Here is a 25650-nt window from a genome sequence, read left to right on the forward strand (position 1 = left end):
CACGGTAGTGCAGCCTCAGCTGCCCTTTCCATACCACTCTGCTGCCTTCAGATGCTTTCAGGTGCCTGAGACACCTGGGTTTGGCAGGGAGGGATGGAGAGAGGAACAAGGCCTTCTAGGGCTGAAGGGCAGGGCAATCCAGCCACAGGCCACTTACATCCGTCAGGAAGAAGCACGGGTCAACCGTGGCCAGCCACAAAATCTTTTCTGCTATGACCCTGCGCCCTCTGTAAAGGTTCCACCCAAATGGTTCAACCCATGGACGAGTCTCTCCAGGTACCCATTGATAATTCTGTGCATCTTTCTGCTCCAGGGTTTCAAGGACGATGTGTGTCCTCTCCGAGCGCGTGAGGTATCTCTCGAAGGGCTGCGGCAGGAAGGAGGAGAGCAAAGATGTCACCCCAAGGCCCCTGCTGGTGCTGCTCAGCTGGGCAGCGAGAGCAGCCCTGGCCACAGGTGCCCAGCAGTGCTGGCAGCAGTGCCCACAGTCACTGTGTGGGGGAGGACAAGAGCAGAGGGTCCTTAGGCTGAGGCAGGAGGGCTGGGCTCATGCTCATGGGGTGCTGGCCCTGCACAGGACCAGGGCTCACTGCTGGGCAGGAGAGCTGCAGCTGCTGCTGGGACACCAGCAGAGTGCCGCTCTCAGACAGTCCCTGCTTGGGGACAGCAGGAACCCTCTCATCAGGGACTCTGAGGCCCTGTCAGCCCCACTGATTCCAGGTGCCTTTGGCTCACAGGAGTGCCCTGCCGATGGCACAGACAAGAGTCTCAGCAACGGGGGAGCTCATTACCTTGATACCGCACTTTTTTCCGAGAGTCCTGCAGAAGCAGGTGATTTCACCTTCCACGTGGCGTGCGTATTGTTTGTCCCTTAGCCTGGTCCTGCCTAAAGAGCAGAGCAGACGTGCAAGTCAGGGAGAGCAGCTTTGCCATCAGGCTTTCCAAAGCAGCCCGAGATCTGCTTGGGAGATGGCAGGCCAGAAGGAGATTGTGGAGGGAGGGGGTCAGAGTGGGCTCCACAAACAGGCAGGGTTGAAGATGGTGAAAGGAGCGGGGAAGGAGAGCAGCAGAGAACAGGTGCAAGACTTGAGGAGAGCACTCCACTTGTACAGCAAAAGAGAGTTGGGATGCTGCGGGGAGCAGCTGGAGGGGCAAAGGTGGTCAAGCAGAGAAGCGGAGCTGGGAGGTGATGTCTGTGTGCAGAGGGACGAAGGCCACCACAATCCCCCTTAGCTTTTTGCTTACAGATGAATTCGCTGAGGTGTGCAACAGTTGCCCGACGTCCTGAGAATGGTTGAAGGAGGACAAATCCCAGCAGCTGTCCAAGGAATGGGATCTCGATGACAGTGGACTTCTTTTTGTTTCAGGAGGTCCCATGGGAGGGAGGGAGGGAGGAAGAAGAGCAGCAGGGTTGAGGGCAGGCAGCTGGTGCCAGGGCCCCATACCTGAGAGTGTGCCCAGGGCTGGATCCCTGGGAAGTGCAGACTTTGCAGGACCCTGTGGCCCTGTCTCCTGGAGCCCTCAGCTGGGCAGCAGCCCTGGCAGGGAGAGCGGCAGGGCAGGGGCATAGCCTGGCTGGAGGCTTCCTGGGCCTTACCTGCCGTTGGGAATAGCTGTCCAACCATCTGCACAGCGTGTAAATCCTCTCCATGGCTTCTTCCCACACGGTGACAATATCATATCTGGCAAAGTCCACCAGCACCTGAGCAAAGAGGAGCTGCTGGTGAGCCCCTGGAGCAGACACCCGCTCCAGCAGCAGCAGCAGCAGCAGCAGCTCGGCTCCTGGGTGGGACTTGCACTGTCCCTCAAGGCTTCCTCTGAGCCCCAGCAAAGCCTGAAGCAGGGCTCCTGCCCCTGGGCTCCCTTGTGGGCCAGGCAGGAAGGCAGGTGCCACTCTCTGTGCTCCAGAAGAGCCTGGTGACACAGGAGGGGGGCACTGTCCCCACAGCGTGCTCTGCCACCGTGGCACTTGTCTGGAGACCACCCACCCAGGAGTGGGCAACTCCTGCCCCACAGGGTGAGGAACAGCCCCGGGACTGCCACTCTTTGCACAGGCCAGACCTGCAAGATGTTCTGCAGCTCCTCGCCCAGTCTGGAGGGAGGAGTGTTCCGCACGATTGCCGTCAGCATGGGGTCCAGGGCTTGCAGGGTCTGCAAGGAAGACAGAGAGCGCTGGCAGTGATTCTTCACCCCCAGGAGATGCATCTGAGCTCCCAGTGCCAGAAAGGAGAGCCGCCCACGCTGCCCAGGAGAGACCTAAAAGCAGGCAGTCTACTGTGAGCAGACAGCAGATGCCACAGGCCTTTGCATTCCAGCGGAGAGAGATCAGGGAGCAGAGAGAATAAAAACTGGAAGGAGAAAACAGGAGGTGCCTTTTTCTCCCTGAGGCCTGGTGCGCAAACCACACTCTTATGTTTCTCGGGTTCTGTCCTTCTAAATAAACTTTCTGCATTCTTTCCACTGCCTTGGCATTTCTGGGGATCCCTGCGTATCTTACGTGACGCGCAGGATGGCCAGAGAGCAGCCCAGAGGGACTGGTGGCTCCTGGAGCTCAACCAGCACTTACCTGATTCCTGCGCTCATATCCATCCCATACATAGGTGTCCCATTCAGGAAGGAAGAGGACAGCTCTGAAGCAGGCTTCTAGGAGCCTTCTCGTTTTGCCCTCCAGCACCTCGTTCACCGTGCTGCAAAGAGGAAGGGCCCAAGTGGACAATGGTGCCGGGGGAAGCGCCTCCAGGCCTTGTGCAGGGGGCGGAGGTCCTCTGGGGAAGGGGTCCCTGGCAGTGATGAGCGGGTACCTCAATCTTTCAATGGCAAAGAGGGCGAGCTTCCGCACTTCTGTGTGCTTCATCTCCCGCTCGCGGTGGTTCATCTGCTGGATCAGATCCCTGTCGCGGTCGTCCTCGGCACGCTCGTTGATACAGGACTCAGCGTCCAGCAGCATCTGCAGAGCACAACGCAGCTGGGACCCGGCAGCTGCCAGCACCCAGTGCCACCAGAGCCTAGCCCTCACAGGGTGCCAGTGCCAGGGGCCTTGCCCCCTTCCCCAGAGCACCGAGTGTCCCCTCACCTGAATCCTCTCGACCACCTCATATCTGCGGCAGAAGTGGACCAAGCGCTGGGATGAGCCACTGCCGGTGGTGCTTCTGCACAGGCGCACAACTTTCTGAAGAAAGCTGGTCTTGTGGACCAGATTCTGGCAGCCGGAGGACAGAGAGACAAACAGGGAGCATGAGAGGGGGGAAACGTGACCAGTGAGACTGGAGCCCTGAGGGGCAGTGGCCTGTGGGAGCAGCAGCTCTGCCCAGCCAGCACCCCTCCAGCAGCCCAGCAGCAGAGCCCCTGCCTTAGATGCTGGCACAGCTGCCGTCCAACTGGCCACACTTACCTCCTTGGGGCTGTCAAGGGCCTGGATGGAGTCCACCACTTCCTGTTCTTCTCTGGACAGGGGGAACAAGTTGACATCTAAGAGAGGGATAGAGTAGGGAGGATCATTGCAGGATGCGCTGCAGAGCCCCAGCCCTGCCCAGTCCCCTCACTCACCCGTCCCCATCTGCGGTGGGTTCACCAGGATCCACTGGGAGAGTTCTGCTGCAGACCAGCTTTTCTGGGTAGCAGCCTCCTCCTCCCAGGCCACCTCATGGGGCTCTTCTGGAGAGCCGCTTTTCTGGGCAGCACCCTCCTCCGCCCAGGCCACCCTGGGCTTGCTGGGGGGTGTCTGCTCCATCCTACTAGAAAACTACTAGAAGTAGTAGAAGTAGTTTTCTAGAAAACTACTAGAAGTAGGGAAAGGGGAAGCGGGAAGTTTCGTGGAAAAACAATCACACTACGAGTCAACAGGGAAAGCCTGGAGCTGTGCTCAGAAGATCCTCGCCAGCTCCGTGCTCCCGTCCTGTCGCGTCGCTGTCCTGCCGGACAATGGTGCTGGCACTGGGGCTGTGCTGACCACGTGTGCTGTGATGGGATGTCACAAAGGGCCCCCCTGTGACACACCACCTGACGCCTAGCAGTGTTCCAGCACTTGTGGATGTGGAACCAGCCCCTAGCAACGGGCCCCAACGATGCAGAAAATTATGCTACGTTGACCCTAAAACCCCAAAGCCCACAAATCCTTATTAGTAGACACACTGTTCCAAAAAAATAAAGGAGCGCTGGAGGCATAACATTGGGTGCGAGTGGTGTTTTTTGTAAAGGGAGTACCTTTATGTGGGCCCCCACCATCTCGTCTTTAAAATGGTAACACCTTATCCCACTGTCTACAAGCAGTAGATATCCCCTGCTATCCTATACACGAGGTCAGCTTTTCTCTGTAGTTTCAAAGGAAATACATCTCTTGGCTCAGAGTCATAGTGATTGATTCTTTTCAGCTGACCACCTCCCTGAGGCTTTTCCAGGACCCAGCTCAGGAGAGCGCTGCTAAAAGTCCAGCTGTGTGATTTCAAGAGCCAGATTGGCTCCTGAGACCTTCCATAATCACTTGGAGCATTGTTGGTTAAATTCTGCCATAACTACTCACATTGTTAGTATGAAAAAGGAAGAATGGGAAAATTTCTGGTTTTAATGGAGTAAGCTGGGCAAATGAAAGAAGGCAAAAGCATGTATATAATTTACAGTGACTGCTGAAGTATGTAAATATTAATTCTAGTCATGTTTGCTGGGTGTGCTTCTCGCACAGGAACACCATAGCTGGGGCTGGGGACAGCACTGATGGCAGTGATGAGGAATGGGGGGGATGCCCTTCCATCCTGCTGATATCTGAAGTTGTTTCCATGGCTGTAGTCAAAATAGGAGACAGTGTCCTGGTGACACTGGCATGCCAGGCAGTCTCTATGGTGTTGGCTAAAAAAAGTAGGACACCTAGTTTTCTTTAGGTGTCTGTGCTGTTTCTGAGCAGCGGTAACGAGGGCTGGGGCTGATGTGGCAGAGGGGCGGGTGTGGGGTTGTTGTGGCTCCGTCCCTCAGGAGCTGAGGGTGCCCAACACAGGTTGTGTACTCGGATCAGAGGAGAGGGGTTTGTGGCCCCGCTCTCTGTGGTGAGCCTGGTGGGTGAGCTCCCCCTGGGCCAGGCCACGTCAAGGGCTGATGAGAACAGAGGTGTTGCTTGTGGAATGGCAGCAAGCGAGATGCGGGGCGCCAGCAGCCACCTCGGGGGGGCTGAACCTCGCCGTGCAGGCAGGCGAGGGTACCAAGAGATGTCTGGAGAAGGGTCTGGCAGAGAAGGTGGTGTCGGCCCGAGCAGGGTCGGGGCTGGGCTGGGGCGGGCGGAGGTGGGCTCGGCCCGGCCTGGTGGCAGTGGAAGGGGGCGGTGGCCGCTCCCGCCTCTCCCTGAGCAGTGAGCGGGCGGCCATGTTGTGCCGGCGGCGGGAGGAGGGAGTTGAGATATTGCACAGTCTGTGACAATGAAGGCAAGACCAGCCTGAGGATAATGAGGGGACTGAGCCTGTGAGACCCAAGACTTGTGTTCCTGATGTTAAATCCTGAAATGTCTAAAGCTGCAACTTTTAACTGACCTGCTCTTCAAAAAACAGCAAAATTAAAGATTAAAATTAAACCCCGCAGTGTCAGGAGCAGATCTTGGCTGACCTGCATGTTCCATGCTAAATACAAAATTGAGCACTTCAGTCATAATGGTCTGCACCTTTCCTGGATTGCCCTGATGCTGTTTGTGCTGAACAGGTATTACAATAAAGGCAGTTTTACCTGTCCCTTGTTTACTTTTCTGAGCTCTTTGGAGCTGCCTTTTCTTGTAAGAGCAATATGTGGTTATCTGTGTTTGTCTGGTGGTAATTTCTCAAGGGATTTGTGTACAGGACAGGGCCTGAATTTCTTGGGTGGTTTGCACAGGTTCTTTGATAACACATTCCCTGGTGATACTTGAAAGATTTTTATAAAATGTCTTTTGTAGCATATGCTGTCATTTCTAATGCTTGGTTGGTTTTTTTTCATTCAGGGATGGGACTTGTGTAATACTCACAGTCTAATGCTTGGTCCTTAGGATTTCTTTATTATTTTAAATTTTAATTTATTAGGATTCCTTAATTATTTTTAATTTTAATTTATTAGGATTTCTTTATTCTTTTTAATTTTAAATTATTACAATTTCTTTATTCTTTTTAATTTTAATTTATTAAGATTTCTTTATTATTTTTAATTTTAAATTATTAGGATTTCTTTATTATTTTTAATTTTAATTCAAGTGCATTAGTATCCCATTTTCCCTGCAGATGTGTGGAGGAATTGATTTGCTCACTGTAAGCAAAATAGCTGCTCTTGGTCAAAGGACTGGTAAGTTGTTCTTCCTAATACCATATACTTTTTAGCTTTTTAAAAACACCCAATCAAAGGTCTGGCTTTGCACAAAATGATATGTAAAGCTAGTACAGTTTTTTATTTGTTTGGTTTTGTTTTTTTTTAAATTAAACTGTGAGCTGATAGACTTCAGATCATTCCTCATATAGTCAAAAAACCACAGCATTGGCAGACTTGAGTAGAAAAATTAAAATTAAAATTAATAATTAAAAAATTATTCATCTCCACTGGATGAATACAGGAACAGAATCTTTTCCAGTTTTTCTTTAACTAAAAGGAATTTGGTCTTGACCTTTTGTTGTCCCTGCCACATTTTGTGACTTTGGACCAGTTTTATCACCGAGTTCAGTCCAGAAGCAAAAAAGTGGAATTCATGAACTGGAGGAATTCAGTTTTTAATGCGTGTCCATGAGCTTAGTTTTGATGCTTTTTGGCAAGTATTGAATCTCTTCTGCTCCTGGGCTCTGTGAGTTTTATTACTTTGTTCCTTCAGAAACCTTAAACTGTTTTTCCCACTGCAGGTCTGTGTAGAACAGCAGATTTCTTGCCAGGTTTCTCCTTCCAGCTCTTCCTCAAAACTCTTCCTGTGCCATCCACTGACGCCTTTCTAGCCCCCAGTCATCTGCTCGAATCTCTAAAACATGTGACTCATGTTCCATTTTTATATTCATCTTCACATGACTCCTGAATCTTTCTGTGTGCATTTTTGTTTGTTTTCTCACTGGGTTGTAAATGAGCTGTTGTCACATCTGGTTTCTTGGGTAGGACTTTGGCCTTTCAGTTACACACCGAGTAATTCTTCCCTCCTTTTCTGGTTTATAATCCTTACCTAAAGGAAGGGGCTGAATGTGAAAGCCTTAATTTACTTAATGCAACAGTTGTCTACAAAAGAAGTTGCTTCAAAAATCAATTGCAAAAGCATCCAAATGTGTGGATCCTGAAATGTTATCCAAATATAAATTCAAATTCTTATGCCTTAAATATATTAAAAATATAAATACGTAAAAAATGTTTAATTAAAATAAATGTTTGAATAAAATGGTACCCAAATATAAATTCGAATTCCTAGGCCTTAAATATAAAAAATAAATAAATAAATGTATAAACACCGAAAACCCTGAAACAACTCAGGAACTTCCTTTTCGCTGTGAATTTGGACTGTGTGAAATCAGCCATAAAAGTTATGTGTGAGCAAACTGCTTCCTTTGTGCTCTCTCAGAATCTACTTATATTAAAACACGGCCTCAAATACATAAAAATGAATCCTTTAAATTTTCCTCTTCCCTTGGTACCTCCTCAGATGCACAGAAGGAAAGTTGTGCTGGATTTCAGTCTCCCACTTGAGGAACAGAAGGTTTCAATAGACCTCAAGTGGCTGAAGCCCTGGGTTTGGCCATCAGGCCTTGTCTTTCACTGCTGTGGTCTTTTAATAGAGCAACAGAGAATTGCAGCAAAAAACTGAAGAGAAAAACTGTAAATTCTGTTTCAGAATCGCTGCCTTGAATCTTTGGTCGAGGCTGGGAATGGTTGGTCTCCCTTGGCAGGGAGGGTCAGTACTCTTTGTCATTCTGACATGACTGCCCAGGTCCCTGATTTTATCGTGGCCAAAATACTGGGCTTGGAAACCAAAGCAGGAGCTGGTAGAGAACAGCAGCTTGAAAAATGGGCTGATGCCTAATTGATGTGGCAGAAGGAATGAAAGACTCGTGACAGCTAAGAAAAAAATTGGGCTTTTCAGTGCCTACCTCAGGTTAGGATCACTGCATGTGTCTTGGTGGAGGAAGATGTTTTTGTAACTTTATTGAAACTTGTTAGTAAAATGTGCCTGAATTCCTAAGGAAACAACCACTGTGAAACCTTTTAAACCAAATGTAGATTTCCAAAGTGTAGAAGTTGCTATTAATATTTTGGCCATTCCTGTGGCATCTTTTTGCTGTATGAATAACTTTGATAACAAGAACATGTCCTTAATTATAACACATTATCAGCTCTGTTTACTGCTAATTATTTTACAAGGCTGAGAGAAGAGTTTAAGATGAAAGATGTGGGGTTACTTGCAAAGATTTTGGTACAACCAATGCAGTTGAACCTGGTGGGGAAATTTGCCCTTAAGTTGGTTTTGGTAGATCTCATGAGTGTCTAAGGCAGAGGCCAACCCAACTGGAAAGAGCCTTTCAAGGGTGACTAAGATGTAACTAAATTACCTTTTTGGGAGGTGGGGAAAGCTGATGTCAGGAATTAAATTTCCTTATGTTAAAGTTATTAAAAATTTATTAATATGTAAATATTAAAATTATTTTAATGGTCTTATTTATGGGGGTTTCACTGTGCTTATGTTAGTACTTCTGAGTGTATGATTGTGACAAAAATGGACAGCTTCGGTTTTTTTTTTTTATTTTTCATGTTTTGATACTTTGGTCAAGGCATTGACATTAAAAATCATTCAAAATTTTAATTCATCTTCAAACACTGAAATAGATTTGAAATGAGGTTAATGAGAACAGTGGGGGGAAAAAAACCACCTGAGCCCAAAACCAAAACAACCCCAAAACCTGTTCATTTTTCCATTGTATTTTATACAAGGAAGTCTGTAGAGCAGCAGAAAACAGGACACGTGAGCAGGTGTGACAGTCAGACTGGGGCTTGTTGCACTGGTTCCAGTGCTATTTGCTTCAGTGTAACTGGTCATTTTGAGATGAGACTGGGGAAACTGGGCTGCCAGGGCAGAGACCACTGGCTGGCCCCACTGGTTTTTGCTGGGCAGTGGGTAATTTCTGCCTCACTTGTCAGAACCAGCCCACGGTTATCAGGGAATGGGGTAGTGGTGAATTTGGCTTTCAGACTAAAATGAGGTTAAACTTACACATATTCAAAAGAATAAACTGATGTTGGAGTGCAGATACTCAAAATCCTGAGGACCTTTTGAAACCTTTTTTGTGTGTCAGTCCTACGGTCGAAGCTCTTCCCGCAGTCGGGGCACTGGTGGGGCTTCCCTTACTGGTGGGTCCGTTGGTGTTTGGTCAAGGTAGAGTTGTGGGTGAAGCTCTTCCCACACTCCCCACACTTGTAGGGCCTCTCCCGCTGTGGATGCGCCGGTGGGTGATGAGGTGAGCATTCTGCTTGAAGCCCTTCCTGCAGTCGGTGCAGCGGAAGGGCCTCTCATCCGTGTGCGTCCGCTCGTGCCTGAGGAGATTCCAGCTGGTCTGAAACCTCTTCCCACATTTCCCACATGTGTAGGGCTGTTCCCCGGTGTGGATGCGTTGGTGGGCACGAAGATTGGAGCTGTCACTGAAGCTCTTCCCACATTCCCCACACGTGTAAGGCCGCTCCCCAGTGTGGATGCGTTGGTGGCTGAGGAGGTTGGAGCTGCAGTTGAAGCTCTTCCCACATTCCCCACATGTGTAGGGAAGTTCCCCAGTGTGGATGAGCTGGTGGGAGTGGAGGGTGGAGCTGTGCCTAAAACTCTTCCCACATTCCCCACACGTGTAGGGACGTTCTCCAGTGTGGATGCGCTGGTGGGTGCGGAGGTTGGAGCTGCAGTTGAAACTCTTCCCACATTCCCCACACTTGTAGGGACGTTCCCCAGTGTGGATGCGCTGGTGGGTGCGTTGAGTGGACCTGTCACTGAAGCCCTTCCCACATTCCCTACATGTGTAGGGCCATTCCCCACTGTGGATGCGCTGGTGTTGGATAAGGTTGGAACTTTGCCTGAAGCTCTTCCCACATTCCCCACACGGGTAGGGACGTGCCCCAGTGTGGATGTGCTGGTGGGTGAGGAGGGTGGTGCTCCTCTTGAAGCTCTTCCCACATTCCAAGCACCTGAAGGGCTTCCCCCTGCTGGGAGGCTGATCAGGGACCACCAGGTCAGAGCTCCCACTCAAGCTCCGGCCGCCTTCCCGGCACAGGCTGGCTCTTTCCTCCTCAGAGCACCCTGGGCTGGCTTTGGAGCCCCTCCTGCGGGGGGATCTCCGGCCCTTTTCCTCCCCGCTGCCTTCCTGCGCCGGGGAGCCCTTCAAAACGGCCTCTCCCACCAGGGTCTCACGGGGGGATTTGTCCTCCGGGCTCTCCCTCCTCAGCTCGGGGCCTGGGGCAGGAAGCAAGAAGGACAGGCAGGGGATTTGCCTCCGGCCCACAGGGAAGGCCAAGGACATCCCCCCAACTCCGGCCCCGGCAGGACGGCGGCGCCAGCGGGGTTGTCCTGCAGCCGGGGCCATGCTGGGCTGACAGAGCCAGCACAACACCCGCCCAAAGGGACACTGACTTCCTCCTCACCTGCCTGGGGGGCCCAAGGCATCTTCCTCTTCCTCACAGCCTCCTCCTCCATCCGCCCAAGCTTTGGGAAGGACAAATCCTGATGGGGGGGAAAACAAGGGCTGAGCGCGTTGGCTTGGGGGTTCCTCCTGCCCAAGTCCATCTCTAGAACTCACCGGGCATCCTGTGACCATAAAAACCTCCAAAACACCGAGACTCAGCCCAGAAAACCCCAAATCATCAAGATTCAGGTAAAAGCCTATAAGAAAGAGTGAGAAGACTCCTGCCCCCCCAAACTGAAAAAAGTTGAGATTCACCTAAAAAATACTCTAAAATATGAAGATGAGCCCAAAAAAATTCTCCTAAGAGTTCCCCTTCTCTGGTTTCCCCCCTCTAGGGTTCAGAGAGTCTCCCCTGTCTGGGATCCTGGGGGTTCTACCTAGAGATGCTGGGAGTGTTGGGGGTCCCAAGGCTCCCTTCTCCTCTGATTCTCGCCTTCGGGATGCCGCATTCCCAGAAATTCCCCCTCTCCAGGTTCTCCACTTTGTTGTCTTAGGGGATCCCAGGGGTCCCCACTGTCCAGGCTTCCCCTTCTCCGTGCCCCCCCTCACCAGGCTTTCAGGGGCCCTCTGAGAGACCACTGGGATGGACTCGGGGGGAACTGGGGCACACTGGGGGGCACTGGGGAGTTACCTGGGGATACCAGGACACACGGAGGGACACTGGGAGGTTACTGGGCCATACTGGGGGTTACTGGGTGCTCACTGCAGGATCACTGGGTCATACTGGGGGGCAGTGGGAGGTCACTGGGACACACTGGCTGGTCACTGAGGGGGTTACTGGGCCATACTGAGGGGCACTGGGAGGTCACTGGGATATACTGGGGGCACTGGGATCCCCTTACCCGGATGTGGTACATCTCCCCCCCCCCGGATTTTTGGGGGCATCCATAGGACCCCTCCCCTGGGGGTTGGAGGATCCCTTGAAACCCACTGCTGGGCTTTAGGGGACCCCCCAAAATCCCCTCAAAACCCCTGAAATTCCCCCGTCGACTCATCGAAACCTCCTCAAGGACCCCTCATCCCTCCCCAGCACCCCCTAAACCCTCTCAGTGACCCACAAAACCCACCTGAGACTCTCCAAGCCCATTTAGGGACCCCCAATCCCCTTCACGGGCCCTCAAAACTGTCTGTGACCCCTTAAACCCCCCAGAGACCCCAAAACTGCCTCGAAGGTCCCCGCAAAGGCCCCCCAGGACCCCTAACCCTCTTCACAGACCTCCAAAGCCCACCTGGGACACTCCAAATCTTCTCAGAAAACAAAACCCCTATCAGACTCCCCAAAACTCTTCAGGAACCTTCAACCTCCCCCCCGAGTCCTTTCAGGGACCCCTCAAAACGTCCCCGGGAACCCTCGAACCCCCCCGCTAAACCCTCCCGAGCCCTCCAGCCTTTCCATCCACAGCCGCGCTCCCCGCAGCCCCCGAGGGGATCCCCAGACCCCGCTCTCGCCGCCCCCCCGCCAACTCACCCAGCGAAGTGCAGCGGCCGCAGGCGAGTCCTCCTCACTCCCGACCACGAGGCCAAAATGGCGCTCGCTCCGCGCGCCCTCCGCCTTTACAGACCCGCCCCGCAGCCAATCAGCGCGCGGCCACGGCCCCTGCCCGCCCCCCGCCTGCGCGGGGCATTGTGGGAGTTGTAGTCCCTGCGGCGGGGGAGGATCGGGCGTTTTGGTTTTTAGTTTTTCTGTCTTCTTTTATTTTCTCTTTTTTTCTTTCTTTTTCCTTTCTTTTTTCTTTTCTTCCCCTTTTTTCTCTCTCTTTTTTATTTTTTTCTCTTTTTTCTTTCTTTTTTTCTCATTTTTTCCTTTTTTTCTTTCCTTTTTTTTCTCTTTTTTTTTTCTCTTTTTTCTCTTTTTTCTCTCCTTTTTTTTTACTATTTTTTTTCTTATTATTTACATTTCCCTTTTTTTTTACATTGTTTTCTATCAGTTGTACTTTCAAGGAAGATTTATACTCAGATCAAAACAATCTCCAGCTACATATCCTGCCACAACAGATAATCTGCCATTGTTCCAGGTTTGTGAGGATTCCCAAGATCACAAACACTGAGACACCAAGGGTGGAAACCAAGCAACTTTATCCTGTCCCTTGCCACAGCCTTCAATCCACACCCAGCCCTGGATTTCTGCAAAGCCGCTGGGCAGGAGCAGGAGATGGAGCTGGTGCTCAGCGGGAGGGGCAGCAACAACAAACCCGTGTCTTTGGAACAGGGGAAGGAATTTAGTGCTTGAGGGGTTACATTCCACAGGCTCCCCTGGGGATCAGCTCATGCTTGGACAGTGAGAACAGCAAGAACATTCCTAATAAAAATGCCCGAGGGAAGGGAGCGGAGGGGGAGCAGGGGCAGGAAAAGGAAGCAGAGCGATGGAAGATGGGCTGGGGCGGTCGGGGCTGGGGGAAGGCAGGCTGGACAATGCCTTGTTTGGTCCAGCAGCTGGACCAGCTCCAGGGCAGGTGTCGGGGGAGCCTCTGCCACAGGGACATGGACAAACAGACCCTACAAAAGCTCTCAGAGGGGTTGGGGGCTCTGGGCGGGGCTGCGCTCTCGCCTCAAGCCAGGATATCCCAGGGCAGTGGAACAGCAATTCCTGTCAGCTCCCAGCAAAGATTATTGGGGTTTGCACTGGGGAAATATTGACGCTCCAGCTTCTTCTTCTCTTTTTAGAACTTTGAGCTTGCAGTCGGGTAGAAGGGCTGGTGGGGGAGTGGGAAGAGACCCACTGAGGGGCACATCTCATCCCTCAGTTAGATGGAGCTAAACCCCTGATCTTGCTTAGGAATAGCTGCTGATGCTCAGTTGTCTTCTTTCCCTTCTGCTTTAGTGGGATATTACATTTCACTGCAGTATTGGTGATAGAATGGTATGTCAGCTGGAATGGTTTGGTTGTTACAGAAAGCATAAATGCATTTTAAGGAAGGTATTTTTACATAGAGGAGGCCTCCAAAAAAACCCAAAGGTAATATAAGTGCAGAATATAGTGAACTTTGGGGTTTTTATTTTTAATTCTTGGGTAGAAAAGCCATCCCAGTTAGGGACAGCAATTTATTGCGTTGCTGAAAAATAAACAACCAACAAACAAAAAAAAGAAATCTGAATTTGTTCTCTTTCAGATTTGTTTTTGATCATAAGAATACTTCTAATGAAAAGGGCTAATTTATTCTTTCTAGAGGAATATTTTAAGTGTGATTATCACAATATCACAGCTGCTGAAAAGGTCTAAAATAGGACATTGACCTTGAACGTGTTCCTGCGTTTAGGATGTGGTGCTGTAGTAGTTTGGACTTCGTTTTCCCCCAGAGGCTAAGAAAAGTGGTAGACCCCAAGGGGTGGAAACCCCTAGAAGGATCTCTTCAAGAAACAATAGAACTGCAACTCATTTTTTAAGGTATCATCTCAAAATGTTCACTCTTGCTCTGTAAAGACATGCCACAAGGATTGTAGAAAGCTTGCAGTATCCCAGGAAGTACATGTGGTATTTTATCAGTGTAAATATGGATAAGATTTTCAATATTTCTGCTGGCAATACTCCATAACTAAAGTAAGTTTTCCCTTTGGTGCTGCACTAGTTTATGATTTAATTGTTACTGACATTCCACCAGTCACATTATTAGCTTCACCAAATGATAGGGAAATAATCCTGTATTAATTAAAGAGAGCAACTGAATTCCCTCAGTCACCTTATCCTTGGCTGTCTGAGACAGAGATGCACTTCAGCTTCCGTAAAGAAACTTCCACTAAAAAAGAGCTTGGGATAATAGTGAGAGATCCATCTTGAAGGGTGTGCCTGATTCCCACACTGTAAAACCTCATGGATACTCTCAGGTTCCCATTATTAAATAACACTGCTGCCTAAATTCAGCTGCAAAGGAGACCATGTGCCACAGTCAGCAGTCCAGGTTTGATTTACAGTAAATAGGAGGGAGAGAGAAAGGAAGAAATAGAAAGAGAGAGAGAGAAGAAGGAGGTGGTGGGAAGCCAGTGAGAGAGAGACAGAGATGAAGTAAATGTATCACACCATGGAGACCCCTGAGGCTCCCACCGGTCCTTCTTCACCCTGCTCTGCTCGGTGGAGGGTCCCCAAGTTGTGCTTCTGGGCTATCACTTTTATCCAGCCCAAGCCCCGGGTATTCAGGGGGGTAGATGCTGTTCCCACAGCTTGGGCTGGCACATCTACAAGGACTTGCTTCCTTTCCCACAGCTTGCCACGGTGGGAGTTTTGCCCGGTGTGCTTCCAGTCTGCAGGTGGGAATCTTTGTCTGGATGGGTTCCCCAGACCTGCCTTACCAGCCCTGGCTTCCTCTTGGGGCTGTCTGCTCTTTCCCACAGTCTGCACAGTGCAATTCTGTCCTGGGGGCTACTTCCAAAGCTTCACCTCCCTTTAGGCCTTGGAATTAAAGGCCTTCCTGTTTGCCACCAGTGCTGATGTGTTGTGGTGCCTTATGGGATTTTCCTGCTTTGACAGTGTTTTGAGACAGTTCATTGTGCCCTTCAAGTCCTTCCATGTGCACACACACCCCACTCTCACCAGTGCCTGGCCCTCCAAAGAACACAAGCCCTGATGATTTGTAGCTCCCACTCCCGTGGTTGGCACTTGGAGCTCCCTCCGTACCCAGAGCTCAGAGCTCCCTTGTGCCAGAAAGTTTAAAGATATTGTGCCTCATTCTGCCAAGACAACCCTTGGAAAAAAGTGTCCCTCTGTGTTTCCTGGGATCAGAGCACTCTATTGTCATCTTCCAAAACTTTGGAGAGGTCCCAGAGATCTCCCAGGAAGGAATTTGGGGCCTCAAGTACATGACCCGTATATAGAGGCTGAGGACTCAGGGGTCAGGGGTGCAAAGATTGAGGACAGTAGAGGAGTATCCTGAGAGGTCTGGAAGGGGGGTGTCAGAGCTGGTGGAGCTTTTCTTCCTGTCAGAAAACAGCCTAAGAAAGAAATAGTGCCAAGAAAAGCAGCTGGAGTCTGGATGAGCCCAAGGCTTTGTGTGTGCAGGAAGAGCCAGGGAGGACTTGGCAAAGGGCTGGCAAGGTTCCTGCCCTGAACAGCTCTGCCCTGTCCTCCCACCCCAGGATCCCTTGAACCTCCTGCTCCCTTCTCCTCTCTGCCCTTGCTGCCTGCAGCTCCTGCCCTGCTCTGCCATATGGCCACTTCCCCTGCACTGCAGCAACTGGGAGAGTCCTGCTGAAAGATCCTGGAAGCTGTGGGATGTGGCAGCTTTAGGAGATGCCTCCAGGAAGGCAAGTTGAACTTTCCTACAGCCAGAGAATTCTTCCTTCAAATCCTGGGAAGGTTTCTCCTGTAGTGAGAGCTCAGTCACCTCCCAGCCCTGGCTGCCTCTCATCTCTCTGCCTTCTCTCCTGTGCCGTGGGTGCTGCAGGCAGTGCCCTCAGCCCTGCTGGGCTGTGCAGAGGAGCTGCTCACCAGCAGAGCTGTCTCTTTGAAGCTCTTCTTGCTTGCCAGGAGCTCCCTGTGTGCCAGGAGCCCGGCCCAGCTCAGCAGCACAGCAACAGCCCCAGGCAGCCCTTTCTCTGCCCCTCTGGGCTCCCTCCAGCTGTCCCTGGGGCTCCAGGGGAACCTGCTGGCACACAGCTGAAGGAAATAATCATGTTCCTTCTCTCAGCTGGGTACAGACACTTCTTTCAGCAGGGTCATGTCTCCAAACAGACACAGAGTTAAGTCCAAGAGTCCCCTTTTCATGTCCCATCATTAGACAGGAAACCCAGACAGTGCCCAGGAGGGATCTCCTTCACCTGCACTGAGGGAAGGACTCAGCTGAGTCAACAGAGGTGTCTCCTTGTGGCTCTGCAGACCTGGGGCCAGAAGGACACTCAGCTCCCTCCACAACCCCCATGGGCTGGGATTCCTCCTGCCCCACTTCAGTGGGCCCAAAACAGGCCCCTGCAGGTGACTCCTTGTCCCAGCTCCCATGGCAATGAATGAAGACCAAAGCCAGGAGTGACCTGCTGGGACACAAAGCCCTGGTTCCTCCTGAGGGGCCAGAGGTGACCAAGATTCCTGCTGGGAACTGCAGGCTGCAATGGAGCAGTTCCTAGGGACAGGGCAGCAGCTGTGGGATCTTCTTGGAGGCTGCTGGGACATTGCTTTGGCCAACTTCAGTGGCAGAAGGTGCCCACGTGTAGGACAGGGGAACCTGTCACTGTTCCTTCTGTCCAGGGCAGCCCCTAGAGGTGTTCAGGTGACCAAATGGAGTCAGGTGGCACAGGGAGAGAGGTCTCTCTCCTGTTCTTTATCAGAGGTATTTTCTATGTGTCTTTAGAGTACAATAGCAGTTGTCTCCTGGACATCCCTTCACTGCTGAACCTAATTCAGGGCAGCTGAGCCTGGATTGAACAGCCAAAGAGGGGCCTGTAGTGCCAGGGGAGGTGCCAGGGCTCTGCAGCACAAGTGCAGCAGCTGCCATGGACAGCACAGGGCCTGTGCAGGAACCCCCTCCCCATTCCCAGCAGTTGTGTGACAGGCACCACCCAGGGCTTCCCAGACATATTGGGGGCCTTTGGACAGGGAGTGAATCCCAGCCCTGCAGGGACACAAAGGCTGTCCCTTCTCTGCCCAACCAAGGCCGGGCCAGGCACGAGTCCAAAGCACATCAGCCCAGGCTGTCCACACTTGTTTCCTCCCTCTGCTGGCTCTTCTCTCCCCCAGCATTTCAGCAGCATGTGCTGATCTCCTCAGGGATCAGGCCTGGGATTTTCCCCCTGGGCCTGAGTCCCAGCACGTCCACCCCTAAGGCCATTGTCAGCAAAGCCTCTGCACAGCCCAGCTCTCGGGGCTTTCAGAGCAGCTTTCCCCACTGCAAGTCTGTTCTTACCCCGGTGCCCCCTGAGGGGCTGCAGCCAGACAGGCCCCAATTCCCTGCGTGTGGGGCACAGGCAGGAGGAGCTGCAGCCCCAAGTCTCTCTTCATTCCACTTGCAGGCAATAACAGCCCAGGCCTGCTGAGACAGTTCCCAGGTTGCAGGGCTGTGATGGGTTGGGAGAGAAGGCCAAGGAGACACAGGAGAGAAAGAGCAGGAGAGAGGTGTCCTCAGCGGGAAGGAGCTTCTTGGACCTGTGGAGCTGCTCTAGGGGATGAACAACTTGGGTGAACTTTTGTGGGTGAGGGTCAGAGGAGAGAGTGGTTTGGGTGACATTGTGGTGTGAGACAAAGAGCCCATTCAAGTTGGCTTTGATAACCCTGGAATTGACTGGAAAGGCCCCACGACAGGATGCAAAGGGTCCCAGAGGTTTGTGCAGGGTCTTGGTGAAGACACCCCTTGGGCCACAGGCCTTTAGAGCACAGCTGGCAGGTTGGTGGACAAGATGGAGGCTCATCTGCATCTGCTTCTGTCCAAGAGGAACCAAGAGGTTCCCACAGAAACTGACTGTAGCGATGGGAATGTATGGTGGTTGCCATGGTAACTGAGTGTAGCAATGGGAATGTATGAGGGTTGCCATGAAAACCAACCATAGCAATAGAAATGTGTGATGGTTGCCATGGTAACTGACACTGGCAATGAGACTGTATGTGGTTGCCATGGTAACCAACAATAGCAATGGGAAGTATGATGGTTGCCACAGTAACTGACTGTAGTGACGAGAATGTATGGTGGTTGCCATGGTAACTGACCATAGCAACGTGAATGTATGATGGTTGCCATGGTAACTGACCATAGAAACAGGACTGTATGATGGTTGCTATGGTAACCGACCAAAACAGTGGGAATGTATGCTGTTTGCCATGGTAACCGTCCCTAGTAATACAATGTATGAGGTTTGCCATGGTAAATGTCCGTAGCAGTGGGAGGTATGATGGTTGCCATGTGTCCTGGTTAGGACAGCTGGGACCGATTCATCACTGGATGAGTGTAGCCCAAAAGTGTGTATTCTATGGCCTTCCATGCCATTGTCCCAGAAACTGTTGTCAGTAGAGGCCTGCAAGGGGGGGAGGATGTTCCTGAGCAACCTCATACCCTTTTATGGACTGAGCATCCTCATACCCTTTTATGGAATTCCCCACTCTGAGGGAAGGACGAAGCATCCATTTATGGAATTCTCCGCTCTGAGGGGAGGACTGGGCATTCCTGCCTGAACTGGAGAATATATAAACCTGGAATTTCAGAACCTTACTACCACTTGCGGGATCCAGAGGAGGACTGCAGCTCACTGATCTCAACCAGACTGAGACCACCACCCTCAACTGGACTGCAATCACCACTTTTGACCAGACTGCAACAGCTCTCCCACCAGAAGGTTTTTCCCCCTCTCCCTTTACTTTGGACTCAAGGGGGGGCCCAAGGAACACCACTTTGTTCATGCCCCAGGGTACTGGGTTATACATTTGGGTTTTGTGGGTTAAGACCAATTGTTTATTTGTATAATTGTACTTAGTGTATTATTTTAATAAATTGTTATTCTGATTTATAATCTCTCCTTTGAATTGAGTTCATTTCCCCTGCTGGTTAACTCTTAAACCAGCACAAGGGGCCAGAACTGGACACAGCACTCCAGGTGGGGCCTCCCCAGTGCCCAGCACAGAGGGGCAATCAGTTCTCTGCTCCTGCTGTCCACACTCTTCTCCACAAAGGCCACCATGCCCTTGGCCTTCTTGCCCCCCTGGGCACACTCTGCCTCATATCCAGTCCCTGTCAAGCAGCACCCCCAAGTCCCTTCCTGCTGAGCAGCTCTCCAGCCCCTCTGCCCCCAGCCTGGAGCGTTCCAGGGGGTTGTTGGGACCCAAGGGCAGGCCCTGACACTTGGCCTTATTGATCCAGCCTGTCCAGATCCCTCTGCAGAGCCTTCCTGCCCTCCAGCACATCCACATTCACACCCAACGTGGTGTTGTCCATGACTTTCCTGAGGGGGCACTCGATCCCCTGCCCCAGGTCACCCAGAACGATGTTAAACAGGAGCAGCCCCAACCCTGAACCCTTGGGAACCCCACTACTGCCCGGCCCCACCTGAATTTCCTTCCATTCCCCACCACTCCCTGGGCCATCAGACACTTTGTCACCCAGCAAACAGTTCCCTGGGCAAGCCATGAGCAGCCAGTTTGTGCAGGAGATGCTGGGGGAGATGGTGCCAAAGGCTTTCTGGAATTCCACAGAGACACATCCCCAGCCTTTCCCTCAGCTGCTGAGTGGGTCCTTTGTCAGAGAAGGAGATGAGGTTGGTCAGGCAGGACCTGCCTTTCCCAACCCCACGCTGGCTGGGGCTGATCCCCTGGTTGTCCTGCCACTGCCATGGGATGGCACTGAGGAGGATCTGCTGCATGGACTTCCCTGGTCCTGAGGTCAATGGGAGAGGCCAGGAGTTCCCCAGATGCTCCTTTGGGCCCTTCCTGTGCATGGGCATCCCATGTGCTTGTTGCCAGTCAGCTGGGACTTGTGCAGTTCTGCAGCACTGCTGGGGAATGAGTGAGAGTGGCTTGGCCAGCTCTTTCTCCAGCTCCCTCAGGACTCTTGGCTGCATCCCATGTGGGCCCAGGCACTTGGGGGGGTCTCACTGGCAGAGTAGGTCACTGACCATTTCCTCCTGCATTGTGGGGGCTTCACTCAGCTCCCCATAACCAGCTTCCAGCCAAAGCCTGCCTGCCAGGTGTCCAAGGGGTCAGTTCTGCTGCCCCCTCCTTCCTTCCCCCACAATGGAAAACTCCCTCATTTTGGGTCCCTGTGCCCCAGACGGCTCCGACCACCACCTCACCCACCAGTCCCACAATCATGGAATGCTTTGGCTTGGGAGGGGCCTTCAGGAGAATCTCAGCACCCTCAGAGGAAAGATTTCCTTCCTACTATCTCCTCCAACCCTTCCCTCTATCCGTGTGAAGCCACTGCCCCTTGTCCTGTCACTCCAGGCCCTTGTCCAAAGTCTCTCTCCATCTTTCTGGTTGGCTCCTTTCAGGCACTACAAGGCCACAATTAGATCACCCCAAAGCCTTCTCTTCTCCAGCCTCAACAATCCCAATTCTCTCAGCCTTTCTTCACAGCAGAGCTGCTCCATCCCTCTGATCCTCTTGCTGCTCCCCTCTGGACTCGCTCCAACAGGTCCATGTCCTTCCTGTGCTGGAGCCCAGAGCTGGAGGCAGCTCTGCAGGTGGGGCAGCATTACAGCCATGCATATTCCAGCAAGGACATGGTGGAACCTCATGGAACCAAGGACCATTGGGACACTGCAGGGCCTTCTGGAGCCAAAGGAGTCCTGGGACACTGGGCAATCTCATGGAATCAAGGGAGCACTGTCACCCTGGCAAAACTCCTGGAATTCAGGGCCCATTGTGACACTGCAGCTCCCCATGGAACAAAAGGAACCCTGGGACGCTGCAGAAACTCATGGAACCAAGGGACCATTGGGACATTGAGGGGGCTGATGGAATCAGGAGGCCATTGGGACAATCCAGGGCCTCATGAAATCAAAGGAATTCTGGGACACTGTCGAACCTCCTGGAACCAAGGGTTCCTGCTGACATGTGTGTCCTCCTGGAACCAAGGGAGCCCGGAGATATTTTCTGAACCTCCCAGAATCCAGGGGCCATTGGGACCCTGCAGAACCTCCTGCATTCAAGTGCTCCTTGTGAAACTGCAGGATCCCCTGGAACCCAAGGATTCCTGGAACACTGCAGAGCTCACGGAACCAAGGGGCCACTGCCCCACTGCAGCTCCTTCTGAAGCACAAGGGACCCTGGGACAGTGGGAAATCTCCGAGAATCCAAAGGGCATTTTGGGTCTGCAGGGCCTCATGGAACTAAAGGAACCTTTGGAGACTGTGGAAGCTCATGGAATCCAGGGGCCATTGGGACATGTGGGGCCTCCTGGAAGCAAAGGAATCCTGAGAATGTCTGTGGGAACAACACAAGGCAGCAGCAGCTGCATTCAGCTAATCAGGATCCAAAAGGAGTGTTTTGGCCTTGACTGGTGTTTTCCATCCAGAGAGTGCTGTTTGCCAAAGTGGAAACCACTTGGAACGCTCTGCATGGCAGCCTGTGTTTTTCTCTGGTGGCTGAACACAGCCAGCACATGAGGGGAGGGGAATGTGTGGGATCAGGGCACTGCTTTGGGGCCATGCTGGGAATTCCAGTGGACTAAAAGACAAAGCCCAGGCGCTGTTTCCAAAGGAACCCCAATGAAAGGGGGACACTGGAAAGATGGGTGGACAAGTCCTGAAATGGAACTCTGTGTGTGCAGCCTCATTTTCTCCTTCAGTGCCCACAGGAGAGGCGGCAAAAAGTGAGGGTTGGGACCCAAAAACTGTTCAGGGGGAAATGGGGGATTGAGGGGACAATGGGAATATGGAAGGAACAGGGAGAAGGGTGGAAAAGGGAGGGTTGTCTGGAGAGTCTGACGGTCCCATGGGGGTCTCTGGGCACAGGGGGGTTGGCAATGGGGGGTGGCCCCCCTGAGCTCCCAACTTCCTGTGGGGTGCTGGGGGCTGCTGGATCCAATCTCAGACTTGGGTTATGCCAACAAAACATAACTAAACCCAGTTTAGAGGAATTACAGAGGTGTGACTGAAACACTTTTGTCCCCCAGCTTTTAATGATGGCAAATCAGATCTATTGATAGAAATGAATTTATTTAGAATTACAAATGATCAGACAAAAGATCTTCATCAGAATTATTTACTGCACAACAGAAACACTAAAACTACCAGGAGTACAGCATAAGATAGGACAGTGCTCTACACTAAAGCAATTGTTGAAGCAATTCTACTCAAGCTGGCACAAAAGCAATAATTCTTAATTAGAGATGGATGGAACTCCCCCAGACCAATGCTCGTGGGGAGATCTCTGCTCTCAACCTCCAGCAGTGACCCTGGGGGGCCCCCAGCCAAGGCAGGAATCTCCACACACACCCCCCACACAGGAAGGGCTCTGTTGGAAGAACCTGCCCCTGGGAAAGGGGACTGGCCCTTTGTGGTGGAAAGGGATGGACTGACAGTCACTGGACACCAGGGGTTGCCTCCCCATCAGGGGCTTCATTCGGGGTGGAAGCAGCGGTTGAAGCTCTACCCGCAGTCGGGGCACTGGCAGGGCTTCCCTTACTGGTGGGTCCGTTGGTGTTTGGTGAAGGTAGAGCTGTGGGGGAAGCTCTTCCCACACTCCCCACACTTATAGGGCCTCTCCCCAGTGTGGATGCGCCGATGGGTGATGAGGTGGGAGTTGTACTTGAAGCCCTTCCCACAGTCGGTGCAGCAGAAGGGCCTCTCATCCCTGTGTGTCTGCTCATGCCTGCGGAGATGTGAGCTGGTCTGAAACCTCTTCCCACATTCCAAGCACTTGTAGGGCCGTTCACTTGTGTGGATGAGCTTGTGGGTGCGGAGGTGGGAGCTGTCCCTGAAGCTCTTCCCACATTCTCCACACATGTAGGGCCGTTCCCCAGTGTGGATGTGCTGGTGTCGGATCAGGCTGGAGCTGTGCCTGAAGCTCTTCCCACAACCATTACACATGTAGGGCCGTTCCACAGTGTGGACACTCTGGTGTTTGATCAGATGAGGGCTCTGGCTGAAGCTCTTCCCACATTCCCCACACGTGTAGGGACGTGCCCCAGTGTGGATGTGCTGGTGTCGGATCAGGTGGGAGCTGTTCTTGAAGCTCTTCCCACATTCCAAGCATTTGAAGGGTTTCTCCCTGCTGGGAGGCTGCTCAGGGACCACCAGCTCAGAGCTCCCCCTCAAGCTCTGGCCGCCTTCCCGGCACAGGCTGGCTCTTTCCTCCTCAGAGCACCAAGGGATGGCTTTGGAGCCCCTCCTGTGGGGGGATCTCCGGCCCTTTTCCTCCCCGCTGCCTTCCTGCGCCGGGGAGCCCTTCAAAACGGCCTCTCCCACCAGGGTCTCACGGGGGGATTTGTCCTCCGCGCTCTCCCTCCTCAGCTCGGGGCCTGGGGCAGGAAGCAAGAAGGACAGGCAGGGGATTTGCCTCCGGCCCACAGGGAAGGCCAAGGACATCCCCCCAACTCCGGCCCCGGCAGGACGGCGGCGCCAGCGGGGTTGTCCTGCAGCCGGGGCCATGCTGGGCTGACAGAGCCAGCACAACACCCGCCCAAAGGGACACTGACTTCCTCCTCACCTGCCTGGGGGGCCCAAGGCATCTTCCTCTTCCTCGCAGCCTCCTCCTCCATCCGACCAAGCTTTGGGAAGGACAAATCCTGATGGGGGGAAAACAAGAGCTGAGCACGTTGGCTTGGGGGTTCCTCCTGCCCAAGTCCATCTCTAGAACTCACTGGGCATCCTGTGTCCATAAAAACCTCCAAAACACCACGATTCAGCCCAGAAAAACCCAAACCATCGAGATTCAGGCAAAAAATCCCTTCAGAAATAGCAACCCTCCCCAAAAACGGCAAAAACTTAAAGTTTAGCCAGAAAATACTCCAAAATATGAAGATTCAGCCGAAAAACATGGTGTTTAATTGTGAGGATGAGGAGAGTGAGGTCACTTCATGAGAACTTGATTGACTTACTATATATTAATCAAAAGCTGTATTAATGTAGTGTCACTTAAAACACTCCAGGGCTGTTCCTCGAGGTTCTCTGGCCCCCTGCCAGTTTGGGGGCTGTTTCTCCAAACCACCAAATCACGTGTGCCAAATGCCCTGGTTGGTCAGTGCCGGCTGGGGCAGTGGGCACTCAGTGAGGGGATGAGAAAACTGCACCCAGGGCTGGGCTGAAAGAGGCTTCAGCACCACTTCTGATGGCCCAGGGGCAGCATCTGGCTTCTCCCAAAATGAGACAGGGCACTTGTTCCTCTGCAGGGAGTCAAGGGCAAGAGGGTGACTCCTGCTGCATGGATGGAACAGCAGAGGATGCCTTGGGTCCCCAGGTTGGATCAGCACTCAGGGATACAAACTGCCCTCGGGCTCAGGATGCAGCTGCCAGCACAGATTTCCCTGCAAAGTCTGCAGGGAGTCAAGCTCTGCAGAGGAGATTGTGCCCCATGGATGGGATTGCAGAGGCTCCCTCAGGTCCCCAGAATCAATCAGCAATATACACAAAAGGCCCCCTTGAAAGTTTTTAGGGGGAGTGTCCTGCAGGGAGGGGACAGTGTCACCCCACCAGGGCAGGGCTGGCAAGTGGGAGGCTGCTCCAGGACTCTGCAAGAGGCCTCGTGCTCTGCTCGGCCCCAGCACTGCCTGGTACCAACACCCCCGGCTGCCCCCGGCCCTGGGCAGCTCTGCTGCCACAGGCTGTGCCCTCACCGTGGCCCTGCAATGGCCCTGCCTGTCCCTCACCCGTGGCCCTGTCCCTTGGCTCTCTCTCTGCCAGCTCAGTGTGGGGCACACGGGCTGGGGGTCCCTCCCAAGCCCCCCGGGCAGCCGGCGTTGGCTGGGGGGATGTGAGGGCTGGGCCTGCTCAGCACAGCCCCGGCCTCGTGCCCAGTGCCTCTTTCCTGCCCCACACAAGAGCTTCCCGGCCCCCCAGGGCTCCCCTGCTGCTGCCTCTGCTCCTGGCCCTGCCTTTGCTGCTCCCTTGGCTGGGGCAGCGGCTGCAGGGGGGGATGGCAGCAGCTTCAGCTCCACGGCACTTCCTGGGGGGAGCTCAGCCCGGGGGGACGGGCAGGGACCTGATGGGGATGGACAGGGGCCCAGCAGGGACAGCCAGGGCCTGCAGGGGAAGGCACAGGGACAACCTGGCCCCCCACACTGACACGGCTGTCTCTGCTCCTCCTTGCAGGCTGCGTGGCCAGGCACAGTTTGTGTTCCTGGGTGCCCACCATCTCAGCACTTGGAGACGCTCAAATCAGCACCCGCAGCTCTGCAGCAAAGCCCCAGCTCACCTGGCACACAGGGGATGGACACAGCACCTGCTCGGGGATGGGCAGTGACAGCTTTGTGTCTTCCCCATCACAGGGCTCTCCTTCCTCAGCAGCACCTCTGCCTTGCACTTATTCTCAGCCTCACCTCAGGGACAGCTCTGGGCTCACCTCCGCGCCACTTCTCAGCCTCACCTCAGGGCCTGGGCTCAAGGACAGGAACCTGCAGGGAGGGGACATCAGGTGCAAGCTGAGGGCTGCCTGCTTGCACTGGCCTCTGGGCTTCTTTCT

The 25650-nt window shown here is 52.9% G+C and overlaps 1 protein-coding gene, 2 long non-coding RNA genes and 1 pseudogene across 3 annotated transcripts in view; 3 read left to right on the top strand and 1 right to left on the bottom strand.

The window, feature by feature from the left end:
* The window catches only part of LOC127474810 (uncharacterized), a 1039526-nt gene that overhangs the window by 824074 nt on the left and 189802 nt on the right, over positions 1-25650 (top strand).
* Positions 5208-7210, top strand: LOC127474992 (uncharacterized). Its single transcript, XR_007906065.1, has 3 exons — positions 5208-5679; positions 6228-6288; positions 6834-7210. It is a non-coding gene; the product is annotated as an uncharacterized LOC127474992 (long non-coding RNA).
* Positions 9612-23009, top strand: LOC127474993 (uncharacterized). Its single transcript, XR_007906066.1, has 3 exons — positions 9612-9671; positions 9840-10007; positions 22935-23009. It is a non-coding gene; the product is annotated as an uncharacterized LOC127474993 (long non-coding RNA).
* LOC127474816 (zinc finger protein 850-like) overlaps positions 22515-25650 on the bottom strand; it is a 454983-nt pseudogene continuing 451847 nt past the window's right edge.

This window comes from Manacus candei, unplaced genomic scaffold, assembly GCF_025592945.1.
Source record: "Manacus candei isolate 608988 ecotype Guabito, Panama unplaced genomic scaffold, ASM2559294v1 h1tg000045l, whole genome shotgun sequence".
Taxonomy (NCBI): Eukaryota; Metazoa; Chordata; class Aves; order Passeriformes; family Pipridae; genus Manacus; species Manacus candei.